We start from the raw sequence: 16,826 nt of genomic DNA, 5'->3' as shown, positions 1-16,826 counted from the left end.
CTGTAACATAATAAAATGTGGAAAATGTAAGGGGTCTGAATACTTTCAGAAGGCACTGTATACAGTGGGGGGGAAAAGTATTTAGTCAGCCACCAATTGTGCAAGTTCTCCCACTTAAAAAGATGAGAGAGGCCTGTAATTTTCATCATAGGTACACGTCAACTATGACAGACAAAATGAGAAAAAAAAATCCAGAAAATCACATTGTAGGATTTTTTATGAATTTATTTGCAATTCATGGTGGAAAATAAGTATTTGGTCAATAACAAAAAAGTTATTCAATACTTTCTTATATACCCTTTGTTGGCAATGACACAGGTCAAACGTTTTCTGTAAGTCTTCACAAGGTTTTCACACACTGTTGCTGGTATTTTGGCCCATTCCTCCATGCAGATCTCCTCTAGAGCAGTGATGTTTTGGGGCTGTCGCTGGGCAACACGGACTTTCAACTCCCTCCAAAGATTTTCTATGGGGTTGAGATCTGGAGACTGGCTAGGCCACTCCAGGACCTTGAAATGCTTCTTACGAAGCCACTCCTTCGTTGCCCGGGCGGTGTGTTTGGGATCATTGTTATGCTGAAAGACCCAGCCACGTTTCATCTTCAATGCCCTTGCTGATGGAAGGAGGTTTTCACTCAAAATCTCACGATACATGGCCCCATTCATTCTTTCCTTTACACGGATCAGTCGTCCTGGTCCCTTTGCAGAAAAACAGCCCCAAAGCATGATGTTTCCACCCCCATGCTTCACAGTAGGTATGGTGTTCTTTGGATGCAACTCAGCATTCTTTGTCCTCCAAACACGACGAGTTGAGTTTTTACCAAAAAGTTATATTTTGGTTTCATCTGACCATATGACATTCTCCCAATCCTCTTCTGGATCATCCAAATGCACTCTAGCAAACTTCAGACGGGCCTGGACATGTACTGGCTTAAGCAGGGGGACACGTCTGGCACTGCAGGATTTGAGTCCCTGGCGGAGTAGTGTGTTACTGATGGTAGGCTTTGTTACTTTGGTCCCAGCTCTCTGCAGGTCGTTCACTAGGTCCCCCCGTGTGGTTCTGGGATTTTTGCTCACCGTTCTTGTGATCATTTTGATCCCACGGGGTGAGATCTTGCGTGGAGCCCTAGATCGAGGGAGATTATCAGTGGTTTTGTATGTCTTCCATTTCCTAATAATTGCTCCCACAGTTGATTTCTTCAAACCAAGCTGCTTACCTATTGCAGATTCAGTCTTCCCAGCCTGGTGCAGGTCTACAATTTTGTTTCTGGTGTCCTTTGACAGCTCTTTGGTCTTGGCCATAGTGGAGTTTGGAGTGTGACTGTTTGAGGTTGTGGACAGGTGTCTTTTATACTGACAACAAGTTCAAACAGGTGCCATTAATACAGGTAACGAGTGGAGGACAGAGGAGCCTCTTAAAGAAGAAGTTACAGGTCTGTGAGAGCCAGAAATCTTGCTTGTTTGTAGGTGACCAAATACTTATATTCCACCATAATTTTCAAATAAATTCATTAAAAATCCTACAATGTGATTTTCTGGATTTTTTTCCCTCAATTTGTCTGTCATAGTTGACGTGTACCTATGATGAAAATTACAGGCCTCTCTTATCTTTTTAAGTGGGAGAACTTGCACAATTGGTGGCTGACTAAATACTCTTCCCCCCACTGTATACAGTGCCTTCTGAAAGTATTCAGACCCCTTACATTTTCCACATTTTATTACGTTACAGCCATATTCTAAAACGGATTAAATAGTTTTACCCCTCATCAATCTACACACAATACCCATAATGTCAAAGCAAAATACAGGTTTTTATAAGCTTTTCCTAATTTATTAATAAAAAACTGAAATATCAAATTTATGTAAGTACTCAGACCCTTTACTCAGTACTTTCTTGATGCACCTTTGGCAGCGATTACTTCTTGGGTATAACGCTACAAGATTGGTACACATGTATTTGGGGAGTTTCTTCAATTCTTCTCTGCAGATCCTCTCAAGCTCTGTCAGGTTGAATGGGGAGCGTTGCTGCACAGCTATTTTCTGTTCTCTCCAGAGATGTTCAATCTGGTTGAAGGCTGGGCTCTGGCTGGGCCAGGTGAACCTTCACCCCAGTCTGAAGTCCTGAGCGCTCTGGAGCAGGTTTTCATCAAGGATCTCTCTGTACTTTGCTCCGTTTATTATTCCCTCGATCCTGACTAGTCTCCCAGTCCCTGCCTCTGAAAAACATCCGCACAGCATGATACTGCCACGACCATGCTTCACCGTAGGCATGGTGCCAGGTTATCTCCAGACGTGACGCTTGGCATTCAGGCCAAAGAGTTCAATCTAGGTAACATCAGACCAGATAGTCTTGTTTTTTTATGGTCAGAGTCCTTTAGGTGCCTCTTGGCAAACTCCAAGTGGGCTGAACTCTGGAGCTCTGTCAAAGTGATCATCGGGTTCTTGGTCACCTCCCTGACCAAGGTCCTTCTCCCTCGATTGCTCAGTTTGGCCGGGCGGACAGCTCTAGGACGAGTCTTGGTGGTTCCAAACTTCTTCCATTTAAGAATGATGGAGGCCACTGTGTTATTGGGGACTTTCAAAGCTGCAGAAATGTTCTGGTACCCTTACCCAGATCTGTGCCTCAACACAATCCTGTCTTGGAACTCTACGGACAATTCCTTCGACCTCATGGCTTGGTTTTTGCTCTGACATGCACTGTCAACTGTGGGATGTTATATAGACAGGTGTGTGCCTTTCCAAACCATGTCCAATCAATGTAATTTATCTCAGGTGGACTCCAATCAATTTGTAGAAACATCTCAACGAAGACCAATGGAAACAGGATGCGCCTGAGCAAAACTTCGAGATTCATAGCAAAGGGTCTGGAATACTTATGTAAATAAGGTATCTGTTTTTAATTTCTAATACATTTGCAAACATTTCTAAACCTGTTATCGCTTTGTCATTATGGGGTATTGCGTGTAGATTGATGAGGGATTTTTTAAATCAATATTACAATAAGGCTGTAATGTTATTATTTTTATTTTTTTAAGTCAAGGGGTCTGAATCCTTTCAGACTGCACTGCATAGACACTAACTATTTCACTTTAAACACTTTGTTATATTTATGCACAAGAGAAGAAGAGGTTGCCCAGCACAAACTCATGTACAAACATGATTTTTCATTACATATTTGGAATTTAGCAGATGCTCTTATCCAATCGGAAGAAACTCTTGCCATATTAAGAGCAAAAGTAAGGATTCTCTCCTGTGTGTGTTTTCTGATGACCTTGCAGATTAGCTGTTGTTTTTAGATCAGTGGTAAGCCTTCTCTCGTTTTAAGTGTACCTTGGTGTCTTTTTAAATGGCCTATTTGAGTGAAAATATTTCCACAGTCAGAGCATGAGTAAGGCTTCTCTCCTGTATGTATACATTCATGTTGTTTTAAGTTGCCAAGTTGAGAGAAACTCGACCCACATTCAGACCAGGATTAAGGCTTCTCTCCTGTGTGTATCCTTTGGTGCGATTTTAAGCTTTCCTGTCGAGAGAAATTCTTCCCACAGTCAGAGCAGGAGTAAGGCTTCTCTCCTGTGTGTGTTCTCTGATGACGTTTTAGCTCAGTTGATGTTATGAAGCATTTTACACAGTCAGAGCAGGAGTAAGGCTTCTCTCCTGTGTGTGTTCTCTGATGACGTTTTAGCTCAGTTGATGTTATGAAGCATTTTACACAGTCAGAGCAGGAGTAAGGCTTCTCTCCTGTATGTACACGTTCATGTGCTTTTAAATGGCCCAGTCGAAAGAAACTCTTCCCACAGACAGAGCAGGAGTAACGCTTCTCTCCTGTGTGTGTTCTCTGATGACGTTTTAGCTCAGTTGATGTTATGAAGCATTTTACACAGTCAGAGCAGGAGTAAGGCTTCTCTCCTGTATGTATACGTTCATGTGCTTTTAAATGGTCCAGTTGAGAGAAACTCGACCCACAGTCAGAGCAGGAGTAAGGCTTCTCTCCTGTGTGTGTTCTCTGATGAACTTTTAACTTAAATGATGTTTTGAAGCATTTTACACAGTCAGAGCAGGAGTAAGGCTTCTCTACTGTGTGTGTTCTCTGATGAACTTTTAACTCAAATGATGTTTTGAAGCATTTTACACAGTCAGAGCAGGAGTAAGGCTTCTCTCCTGTATGTATACGTTCATGATTTTTTAAGGTGCCCAGGTGTGAGAAACTCGACCCACAGTCAGAGCAGGAGTAAGGCTTCTCTCCTGTGTGTGTCCTTTGGTGTGATTTTAAGCTTTCCTGTCGAGAGAAATTCTTCCCACAGTCAGAGCAGGAGTAAGGCTTCTCTCCTGTGTGTGTTCTCTGATGAACTTTTAACTCAAATGATGTTTTGAAGCATTTTACACAGTCAGAGCAGGAGTAAGGCTTCTCTCCTGTGTGTGTTCTCTGATGAACTTTTAACTCAAATGATGTTTTGAAGCATTTTACACAGTCAGAGCAGGAGTAAGGCTTCTCTCCTGTATGTATACGTTCATGATTTTTTAAGGTGCCCAGGTGAGAGAAACTTGACCCACAGTCAGAGCAGGAGTAAGGCTTCTCTCCTGTGTGTATCCTTTGGTGCGATTTTAAGCTTTCCTGTAGAGAGAAATTCTTCCCACAGTCAGAGCAGGAGTAAGGCTTATCTCCCGTGTGTGTTCTCTGATGAACTTTTAGACCATTTGATGTTGTGAAGCATTTTACACAGTCAGAGCAGGAGTAAGGCTTCTCTCCTGTGTGTATACGTTCATGTTGTTTTAAGTTGCTTAGTCGAGAGAAACTCGCCCCCACAGTCAGAGCAGAAGTAAGGCTTCTCTCCTGTATGTATACGTTCATGATTTTTAAGGTGCCCAGGTGAGAGAAACTTGACCCACAGTCAGAGCAGGAGTAAGGCTTCTCTCCTGTGTGTATAGGTTCATGTTGTTTTAAGTTGCTTAGTCGAGAGAAACTCGCCCCACAGTCAGAGCAGAAGTAAGGCTTCTCTCCTGTATGTATACGTTCATGATGTTTTAAGGTGCCCAGGTGAGAGAAACTTGACCCACAGTCAGAGCAGGAGTAAGGCTTCTCTCCTGTGTGTATCCTTTGGTGCGATTTTAAGCTTTCCTGTAGAGAGAAATTCTTCCCACAGTCAGAGCAGGAGTAAGGCTTATCTCCTGTGTGTGTTCTCTGATGAACTTTTAGACCATTTGATGTTGTGAAGCATTTTACACAGTCAGAGCAGGAGTAAGGCTTCTCTCCTGTGTGTATACGTTCATGTTGTTTTAAGTTGCTTAGTCGAGAGAAACTCGCCCCACAGTCAGAGTAGGAGTAAGGCTTCTCTCCTGTGTGTGTTCTCTGATGAACTGTCAGAGCCTTTGATGTTGTGAAATTCTTCCCACAGTCAGTACAGGAATTCAGATTCTCTCCTGTGTGTATTTGTAGGTGTACTTTTAACTTTGATAGAATTGAGAAACTCGCCTCACAATGTGGGCAATGGTGAGACCTCTTAGCTCTGTGATCTTCCTGCTGTTGCTCTCTGGATGTATTGAATGTCTCAACATGGTCTCCTGTGTGAACAACATCAGAAGAACCAGTCAGTTGGTGTGATATACATGTCAATCAAATGTATTTAATGAAGCCCTTTTTACATCAGAAGTTGTCACAAAGTGCTTTATAGAAACCCAGCCTAAAACCCCAAAGAGAAAGCAATGCAGATGTAGAAGCCATATCATCCTCCACTCACTATCACAAGGGTTAGTGTCATCCTCCACTCACTATCACAAGGGTTAGTGTCATCCTCCACTCACTATCACAAGGGTTAGTGTCATCCTCCACTCACTATCACAAGGGTTAGTAACTACACAGACTCATTTAATAGAACTTTAAAACATTGGCAGTTTGTCTACTTCACTTCTTTAGTCTACTCTCTGATCACTCCAGATAGCCCAGTGAATAAAACAAATGCTGGCAATACTGGTGTCAAACCATGTAAGTGTCAGTAGCATGAAATAATATATACCTTCTCATTGAAACAGTTCATCATGAAACAGTTCTACTGCAACTTTTCATGCACAGTGGGAAGTTGGAACAAATACTCATTTTGGGTGCAGGTACTGTTTATATTTAGGTGCAGGAGCTCCACAATACTGTTGAGCTAACATTCTATAAGAGGAACAGAAGCTCAAGCACTAGATATTTGAGGTGCCGGTACTTAACCTATAGCAGATTCTTCCAAATTCACATACAGTACCAGTCAAAGGTTTTAGAACACCTATTTATCTTTATTTGTATTATTTTCTACATTGTAGATTAAATATTCTACAAAGCTGTCATCAAGGCAAAGGGTGGCTACTTTGAGGAAACTAAAATCTAAAATATATTTGATTTGTTTAACACTTTTTTGGGTTACTACATGATTCCATATGTGTTATTTCATAGTTTAAATGTCTTCACTATTATTCTACAATGTGGAAAATAGTAAAATTTAAGAAAAACCCTTGAATGAGTAGGTGTTTCCAAACTTTTGACTGGTACAGTAAATGCATAAATGAAAAAAGCCATTTAGTACAAGGTCACTGTTTGTTTTAGGAAGCACTGTGTACTATTTTCCTGAATAACCTTGTCTTCACTGTATTATTTCAATCAAAAACCAATTGTATTTTCCATTCACACCATAGTAACATTTATCGATAAATACAGAAACAACTGAATGTGACTGAATATTAGTACACGTGGTCCTCTGTAGCTCAATTGGTAGAGCATGGCGCTTGTAACGCCAGGGTAGTGGATTCGATCCCCGGGACCACCCATACGTAAAAATGTATGCGCACATGACTGTAAGTCGCTTTGGATAAAAGCGTCTGCTAAATGGCATATTATATTATTATTAGAAAACTTATAATCATTACATTCAGCTTCAAAACAGTAGTGCAACCCTGAAATTGTCACTCTGCTGCACTGAAGTCCATTGACGCTGACCGCGTGGGCGGCGCCATTTTTACCAGCTCGTTAATTTTACACAAAACCAAAAATGCAAAACAAACTCTGAAATAAAAAATAAATGGATTATTTATTAAATCACCTTGAGGAAATTATGTACATCCATTCAGAGAAACCCAAAGTATCTAGCTATGTGACTTGTAAAATAGTTACCAGGTGTACTCAGTTTGACATAAAAATAACACATCAAACCTTTACCAAACGTGCTAATACCTTAACGGATTTGTTACCTAGCATGGTATGACATGTTCTTTCGATATTAGAACTTTTAAATGTGCTATTACATACTGATATTACGTATTTTATAAAGTATTAGTTAATGTTTGGAATATTGAGAGCTGCATAAGGATTTGGAGGATGACATACATTCCATGTATTTATTTCTGTCACTGGTGGGTGCCAGAAGGTATGCGGGCCAAGATAGCTGGGGGGCCACTGGTGCTAATCTTAGAAGGAGTACGTGATGGAATATCCTGACTAGGGTGCAACACGATACCATATAGGGTGATCCTATATGTGGCGAGGAGTGACACTCAATAATGGTTGGCAACTGTTGGATGGAATTAGCTCTGAAAATCATTATATCAACTAAGAAGTTTTCTATGTAAGTCATTCAGATGACAATAGGCTACGCCGGTACCGCTTGTCATGTGAATCTGGTACTGTAATATTAAATACTTTGAACCAACTCTCCATCTAAGTGTTGAACTATTCTCTTGCATACTGAATTAATTGATGCCAGAGAAACTCGTCATAACACATAACTATAGTAATAAAAAGAAACGGACACAAAGGTTATCTTCTTGACATTACAGTTCTGGCGCTTTCTTTTACTGAAGAATGGTGCGTGCCTGCCTGGAACTTCCTGTTCCCCCACTACCACAGTGCAGCCACAGATAGAACAATGAGACAGATATTTCACTGGATGTATAATTGTGAAGCATCCAGTTGGCGTTTCCACTCACTACCAAATATGGTAGTGAGAGGAAGCCCACTGGCCGGCAGAGGGAGAAGATGGAAGGAGATGGATTTTGGCCAACATTCTGCAAATGTTCTAATCGATGAAACATCTGATCTTAATACAGTTCTGTTCCCAAAACTAAAATATGTTATGCACAGAGTGGACTAAGTTTTGTGGACTTACCTGTTGCAAATGTTTTTAAAAAATCATGTTATTTAGAAGGAACGCAAAGGCGAATTGAGTTATTGCACACGAGCGCTTCACAGAGGAGGCGTTCCCTAACAGAAATATGCAGATGTATGCTAGAATACGCCAATAGGATCTCGCTAGCTCGTGCTTGGCTCTGCCCACTATGACTCATCTGTTCCCACTGGAAACGACCAGCTTTGGTCTGTCTTGGTTTAGTTCTAAAAAAATATTTGGTGCGTTCAGGGATCCTTGGGATGGCCCTACCCCATTATATGAGAAGGGTGGTGCTTAATTTGAGCTGGATCCTCCGGTACCTCTCAGTTTTGTAGTCTTTCGTTCCGGAACCCATTTGCCAGAATCACAAAACCTACCTCTTGTGGCAAGAAAAATAATTTCCACTGTTTGCAATGTAAAAATACTAATAAAAGCAATCAGAGTAATTACATTTAGATTCCTCTGTAATTGTCATGCCCCCTAAAAAAACGTAATGTGAAAACGTGCATGATATTCTAAGAATTGGTTCATGTTGGGCCGTCCCAGGTTTATGGTTTGCGCAACATTGTAGCCTAGACCAAGGCGTGGCCATTGCTGTGGTGAGAGAGAGAAGCACGCCTGTATCTCTCACAGAAATACAATGACATTCACTTTCTATGATCTCTCTCCCTCTCTGTGCTGTTATAGACATAAGCCGGCAACTCTCTTCTCTCCAGCATTGCACTTCATCATTTATTTCCTAATAGAATAATAGCTGTGGGAAGTGTGCTGGAGGTGCTGCAGCACTCTGCAGTCTGTTCAGAAAGAAATTAAATAATTCCCAATACTACACCAGGAGTAAGACTAGAACTTCGCCACAGAGGATCCATAGCTAATTTTTAAAAATAGTCTAGCTGTGGATTGTGTGTAGCCAAATCACAAGGCATGCCTAACGTGTGGCAAATCTGTCAGTTAACAGCATGCAGCCAAAATAGGCCTTTCGCAAATATTTCTAATACAATCGCTGGAAAACATAGCTGGTAAAGCAAATGGATCCTGTTTAAAATAAAATACTAATGTCTGTATGTTCCCAAGTTATCAACTTCCAAATAGGCCTATTGAGCGAACAGCATTGTTTTTAAAAATTAAAGCAAGAGAGAGATAAGTTTTTGGCCAGTGAGTGAGCTGCACATCATTGGGTGAGTCAGTGAAACTGGAAAGCTTTTTTAGGACTATATCTTCCTCCTCATATTATACAATGTGTTTCTCTGCACACTTAGGGGCCTCGGCTATTGATGGATTCAAGACAAGGTCATTTTTATTGATCTCAGATTCTCAGTGTCAAAGTAACCTGTCATTTGTGAGGTATAGAAAACGTATTGGTGGTTCCAAACTTCTTCCATTTAAGAATGATGGAGGCCTTTTGATCATATCCTCGGACTAAAATGATTGACACTCAGGTGCAAGCCTAACATCATGTGCAAAGGGCCTTTGGGTAACATAGCACATATTCAATGATATCTATTTTTCTCACGTAGGCTGTTCATTTCTGATCTTTGATACTTTTTTTGGTTTATAAACGTATCCTGGTATACTACATTAACGCTATACGTATGGGCCATATTGTTACTTGGTAGCTACTAGCAACAGACCCTGTGTTGTGGATCATCTACCACTATTTTGGACGGTCCGAACTGTAACGTTAACTTTAGTCTCAGGCTTCACTAACTAGCGTTACTGTTTTAGGTGGAGCTATTCTTTGCTACTTTTCAAACAAATACTACGTGATATTTCACATATCATCTTGCTAAAAAGGCCTTTTGTTGTGATATTTCACACAACATCTTGCAAGATAGGCCTTTTGTTTTGATTGTGAGAAGTAATGGCAGAGAGAAGGCAGGAGACACTTTGTTTTGTTTAGCGTCGCTTAGGTTAGACTGCTCCCTTTAATGGATCAGTCGTCCACCAGGCTACACTCTACGATTAGGGGGAGGTGGGAGAGGAAGCGTTGGTTGTCTCGGTTAGGGAGACAGTGGAATGGGGTTCAGTGTTTTACTGTTAGGAAATATCTATGTTTGTTTCAACAGATCTTTACATATTTTCCTCACTACAAAATATTAATGCAGTCTTTGTGGTTACTAAACAGATTTTAGATATGTCTTTATGCTATAGCTTATTCCATGTTTACATCTTTGATTAAATGACTTCAAATGCAAAACTTACATTTACTTTGTGGAATGTCCGTGGAGTTTGTAAACTATCCAAGCTTAAAACAGGTTATTACTAGGCTTAAACAACTTCATTCATCTATTGTGTTCCTACAAGAAACTCACTTGTTGAAGGATGAGCTACTTAAAGTATGCAGGAGATGACAAGGGCAAGTAGTAGCATCCTGTTTCTCCTCTCATTCTCATGGTGTTATGGTTTTAATTCACTAATCTGTTCCGTTTCAAGTGGATACTATTATAACTGATACAGCTGGTAGATACATTTTGATACAGGAAACTCTTTTGAATGAGCATATTAATCTGGTTAATGTTTATGGTCCTAATGATGATAATCCCAAATTCTTTGAGAATGTATTTCTATTGATAGCCTCCATTCCTGGTAAGGTCCTAATGGCAGGGGACTTTAATTGCACCATTGATCCTCATCTAGATAGCTCCTCTGGTTTAGACACTTCCCACTCGCAGAGTAGAAAGAAATTACAGCATTTCATTATGGACTTAAATCTATGTGAACGTTGGAGGACTCAGAACCCGAGTAAAAGGGAGTATTCATGTTACTCGTCAACATTTAAATAATATTCTCATGTAGACTACTTTTTAGTTTCCTGCTCATTGCTTCCCAATGTAGCAGGAAGGGGATATGATACTTTTGTTTTGAATGACCATTCCCTTGTGTGATTATTCTATAGGGATACAAAACTAGTAAAAGGATCCTCTAGATGGCATTTGCATCCCAGATGGTTACAGGACCCAGACTTCTTACATTACGTTGGAGTGCATATAGATGTTTAATTGACATTGAACACTGACCAAACGTCAGCGAGTACCAGATGGGAGGCTTTCAAAGCACATATTTGGGGGCAAATTATACGTTTTACCAGTTTCAAATAAAATAAAATCTGAAAATGAGAGACGGAGAGCAAAATGAGAGAATTGGAGAGGGAAGCTTTTTTGGATAACTCAGTAGAAGTAAACAAGGAATGATTTGGTCTTAAAGCTCAGTATGAAGAACTTCCCACCTCTAAGGCTGCAAACAGCTTAACTAGGCTGAAACAGTCCTTCTATGATCAAGGTGAAAAACCTGGTAAATTGCTGGCCTGGCACAGTAAGAAGTAAAATTCAGCCTTTAATGCAATTCATAATTTACAAGGAGAATTATCAATGGATCCTGTAGAAATAAACCAAAATTGGATCTGTAAAAGGAATTGGATGATGTTGAAATATCTGATGCTATTTTCAATATGAAGGGAGGTAAAGCAGAAGGTCCAGATGGGCTCCCAATAGATATTTAAGGACAAACTTCTAGGTCCACTTTTGGATATGTACAGTGCATTAGGAAAGTATTCAGACCCCTTGACATTTTCCACAACTTGTTACGTTACAGCCTTATTCTGAAATTGATTAAATAAATAAAATCCTCATCAATCTACACACAATACCTCATAATGACAAAGTGAAAACAGGTTCTTAGACATTTTTGAAAATGTATTAAAATAAAACAGCAGAAATACCTTGTTTACATAAGTATTCACACCCTTTGCTATGAGACTCGAAATTGAGCTCAGGTGGATACTGTTTCCATTGATCATCCTTGAGATGTTTCTAAAACTTAATTGGTGTCCAACTGTGGTAAATTCAATTGATTGGAGATGATTTGTAAAGTCACACAACTGTCTATATAGGTGACCAAGAACATGATGGTCACTCTGACAGAGCTCCAGAGTTCATCTATGGAGATGTGAGAACCTTCCAGAAGGACAACCATCTCTTCAGCACTCCACCAATCAGGCCTTTATGGTAGAGTGGCCAGACGGAAGCCACTCCTCAGCAAAAAGCACATGACAGCCTGCTTGGAGTTTGCCAAAAGGCACCTAAAGGACTCGGACCATGAGAAACAAGATTCTCTGGTCTGATGAAACCAAGATTGAACTTCTTGGCCTGAATGACAAGCATCACGTCTGGAGGAAACCTGGCACCATCCTTATGGTGAAGCATGGTGGTGGAAGCATATTGCTGCGGGGATGTTGTTCAGCGGCAGGGACTGGGAGCCTAGTCAGGATCGAGGGAAAGATGATTGGAGCAAAGTACAGAGAGATCCTTGATGAAAACCTGCTCCAGTGCGTTCAGGACCTCAAGACCGGGGCGAATGTTCACCTTCCAACAGGACAACGACCCTAAGCACACAGCCAAGACAACGCAGGAGTGGCTTCGGGACAAGTCTCTGAATGTCATTGAGTGGCCCAGCCAGAGACGGGACTTAAACCCAATCGAACATCTCTGGAGACCTGAAAATAGCTGTGCAGCGACGCACCCCATCCAACCTGACAGAGCTTGAGAGGATCTGCAGAGAGGAATGGGAGAAACTCCCCAAATACAGGTGTGCCAAGCTTGTAGCGTCATACACATTAAGACTTTGGCTGTAATCACTGCCAAATGTGCTTAAACAAAGTACTGAGTAAAGGGTCTGAATACTTATGGAAATGTGATTGTTCAGTTGTTGTTTTTGCAACAACTGATAAAAACCTGTTTTTGCTTTATCATTATGGGGTATTGTGTGTAGATTGATGAGGGAAAAAAACAATTTAATCAATTTTACAATAAGGCTGTAAAGTAACTAAATGTCGAAAAAGTCAAGGGGTCTGAATACTTTCCGAATGCACTGTATATAGACAGGTGTGTGCCTTTCCAAATCATGTCCAACAAACTTAGTTAGATAGAACCTGCTCTTACCCTGAGAAACAGATTTCCCAATCTTCTTCTCCTCTTCTTCTTCTTCATCTTTAATGTTGACATTCAGCTCCAGTGTTTGACTGCAGTCTTCCAGCTTCACTGATGCCATCTCTGGATCCTGCAGTAAACTGGGCTCCACTGTCACAATCAGGACCCAGTGACTGTAGGTTTGGACTCAGCGTGGAAGGAGAGAGGCAGGCTGGGTGTTGTCCTCACTGTTGATGTTACCGGCCTCAGACTTATCTGAATCGGCCAGTATTAATAAAGAGAAACAGATACAAAAAGTTATTGTCTTCACAGTTCTGGCACTTTCTTTATTCTCTAAAAATATTTTCACTTTTTTCTTGTTCAATTATTTAATTCAGTGCTTGACTTGGACTGAAATAGGTGCTAATACTCATTTTGGGTGCCGGTACTGTTTATATTAAAGTGCAGGAGCTCCACAATACTTTTGAGCTAATACCTAACCTATAGTAGATAAATGCATAAATGACTCAAAAACCATTTAGTACAGGGTTACAGTTTGTTTTAGACAGCACTGTGTGCTATTTTCCTGAATAACCTTGTCTTCACTGTATTACTTCAATCAAAAACCAATTGTATTTCCTGTTCACACCATAGTAACATTTATTGATAAAGACAGAAACAACAGAATGTGTCTGAATATTAGTACACATGTAGAAAACTGATAATCATTACATTCAGCTTCAAAACAGTAGTGCGACCGTGAAATTGTCTCTGATGCACCCGCACTGTCCTCACTGAAGTCCGTTGACGCTGACCAAGAGTAGCCGCCATTTTATCAGCTTGGGAATTTTACACAAAACCAATAACATGCAAAACGAACTCAAAATCTCAAATAAATTGATTATTTATTAAACTAACATGAGAAAAGTATGTACATTCACTCAGACAAACCCAACATCTCTAGCTATGTGACTTGTAAAATAGTTTTTATCACGTTCTTTCACTCACTCGGTTTGACACAAAAATAACACATCAAACCTTTAACAAACGTGATAATACCTTAACGGATTTGTTACCTAGCATGGTATGACATGTTATTTCGACATTAGAAAGTTTAAACGTGCTATTACATACCTCTAGTAATAAATAGAAACGGACACAAAGGTTATCTTCTTGACTGCACAGTTCAGACGCTTTCTTTATTGTGAAGAATGGTGCAGCCTGCCCGGAACTTCCTGTTCCCCCACTACTAACGGTCCGTGCATTCCGAGATCAGATTACAACATTTCATTAAATTACTAAAAAAAAGTGTAAACTGTAGCAATTTATTTCCCTTTATAGTTTATTAGCCTAAGCATGACCTTCTTCCACATAATTTCTCTAGGATTGGAACCGGTTCAGGGAAAGAACCGGAAAAAGTGTTCTATACTTTTTAGGAACAGCACAGTTATTTTAAAAGCATGTAATCCAGGTAATAACCTTATTTTCCTTTCCGGGTATTTTTCTCCAGTCCCACAAAAATCACAACAAAGCTCACTCTAGAAACGTATTCCAGTTTCTGCCTGCCAGCTGGAATGGACATCTTTGCCAGTGGGTGTGCGTGTGGAAACTACCTGCTCCTCCCCTCTGAAGCATAGGTTACTGTATCCTACTGACAACGTTACAAGCATGATTCAGAAATTAGGGAGATATGTTTAATTTGAGAAGAATGGATGAACTTTTTCAATGCTAGTTAAGGATACTATAGTCACCACGTTTCACATTGGATTTATTAACGACCAAAAGGTACGACCTCTTTTTAATTATAGTGCTGCACTGCACTTTACAAACAAGGTTGTTAGCTAGCTAGCTAACATTAGCTCTGTTCCAACGTTAAACCAACTCTGTAGTTCCGATAAGCCGACAGAGAAGCAGAAGGCCTGACCGATAAGCCGACAGAGAAGCAGACGGCCTGACCGTTAAGCTGACAGAGAAGCAGACGGCCTGACCGATAAGCCGACAAGAGAAGCAGACGGCCTGACCGATAAGCCGACAGAGAAGCAGACGGCCTGACCGTTAAGCTGACAGAGAAGCAGACGGCCTGACCGGTAAACGACAGAGAAGCAGACGGCCTGACCGTTAAGCTGACAGAGAAGCAGACGGCCTGACAGATAAGCCGACAGAGAAGCAGACGGCCTGACAGATAAGCCGACAGAGAAGCAGACGGCCTGACAGATAAGCCGACAGAGAAGCAGACGGCCTGACAGATAAGCAGACAGAGAAGCAGAGTTCAGGACTGCTCTGAACCAAGTAATGGAGGCCATAGAGGATAATGATGAAACTGGAGATGATCCGTACAGAGTTCAGGACTGCTCTGAACCAAGTTATGGAGGCCATAGAGGATAATGGTGGAACTGGAGATGATCCGTACAGAGTTCAGGACTGCTCTGAACCAAGTTTTGGAGGCCATAGATGATAATGGTGAAACTGGAGATGATCCGTACAGAGTTCAGGACTGCTCTGAACCAAGTTATGGAGGCCATAGAGGATAATGGCCTTTTTACTTCACTTTAATCCAGTCGGTCAATATAGCTAAATGATTGTGCTAGTAAAAAAGGAATGTAGTAGGGAGACGACGTTAAACCGGCATTTTGATCATTTGTTTACGGAAAATAATGACCAGTTTGTGTTATTTTGACTTCCAGGAGCGGGTCGAGGAAGAGACTGTGGATGAGGATGGAGCAGCAGCACCTGAATAAACCTAACATAGTTATTCACTTTTAGCTTTAAGCAGTTTTACAGTTCTTGATTGGAGTGCAGTGTTCATGTTTTTACTGACTTGTTATTTTGTGAGCTTATTGCTGTGATTTTGTTTACGAATCTATTGTGATACAGTCTATGTAAAAAAATAACTTATTTTCAGGCATTTTGCATATTTCGTCAGTGGTCACCTACCGACAGGATACTGTGTATATGTTCAGGGTAGATTAAATGACGTGTCTTAAGGGTCCTCCCGAGTGGCGCAGTGGTCTAAGACACTGCATCGCAGCTGCGTTGCTACAGATGCTGGTTCGATACCTGTCTGTGTCGCAGCCAGCCACGACCGGGAGACCCATGAGGTGATGCACAATTGTCCGGGTTAGGGGAGGGTTTGGCCAGCCGGAATGTCCTTGTCCCCATCACACTGTTACGTACGAAAGTTATGTTCCCAGTGGTTACCAGAAACTGCATTTTATGGGGCTCTCAACGTACTTTCTGACGTTTAGCAACATTATGAGGTTGACTTAAAAATACACATATTTAACGGTTTAAAATTCCCCACATTTATACGTCCTGAAAAGACTTGGGACATAGCGGACACCACAGCTACGTAGAAGGAACGTTTCACAATAACGTTATCATGACTTATGTAGAGACTAAAATAACTTTGGTCACGTCCTGGAACGTAATTTTGTTAGCTGGGAAAGCTCACTCTAGAAACGTATTCCAGTTTCTGCCTGCCAGCTGGAATGGAAATCTTTGCCAGTGGGTGTGCGTGTGGAAACTACATGCTCCTCCCCTCTGAAGCATAGGTTACTGTATCCTACTGACAACGTTACAAGCATGATTCAGAAATTAGGGAGATATGTTTAATTTGAGAAGAATGGATTAACTTTTTCAATGCTAGTTAAGGATACTATAGTCACCACGTTTCACATTGGATTTATTAACGACATAAAGGTAAGACCTGTTTTTAATTCTAGTGCTACACTGCACAAACAAGGTTGTTAGCTAGCTAGCTAACATCTGATCTGGTCCAACGTTAAACC

Source organism: Coregonus clupeaformis, unplaced genomic scaffold, assembly GCF_020615455.1.
Source record: "Coregonus clupeaformis isolate EN_2021a unplaced genomic scaffold, ASM2061545v1 scaf1971, whole genome shotgun sequence".
NCBI lineage: Eukaryota > Metazoa > Chordata > Actinopteri > Salmoniformes > Salmonidae > Coregonus > Coregonus clupeaformis.
Note: the sequence above shows the minus strand (reverse complement) of the source record.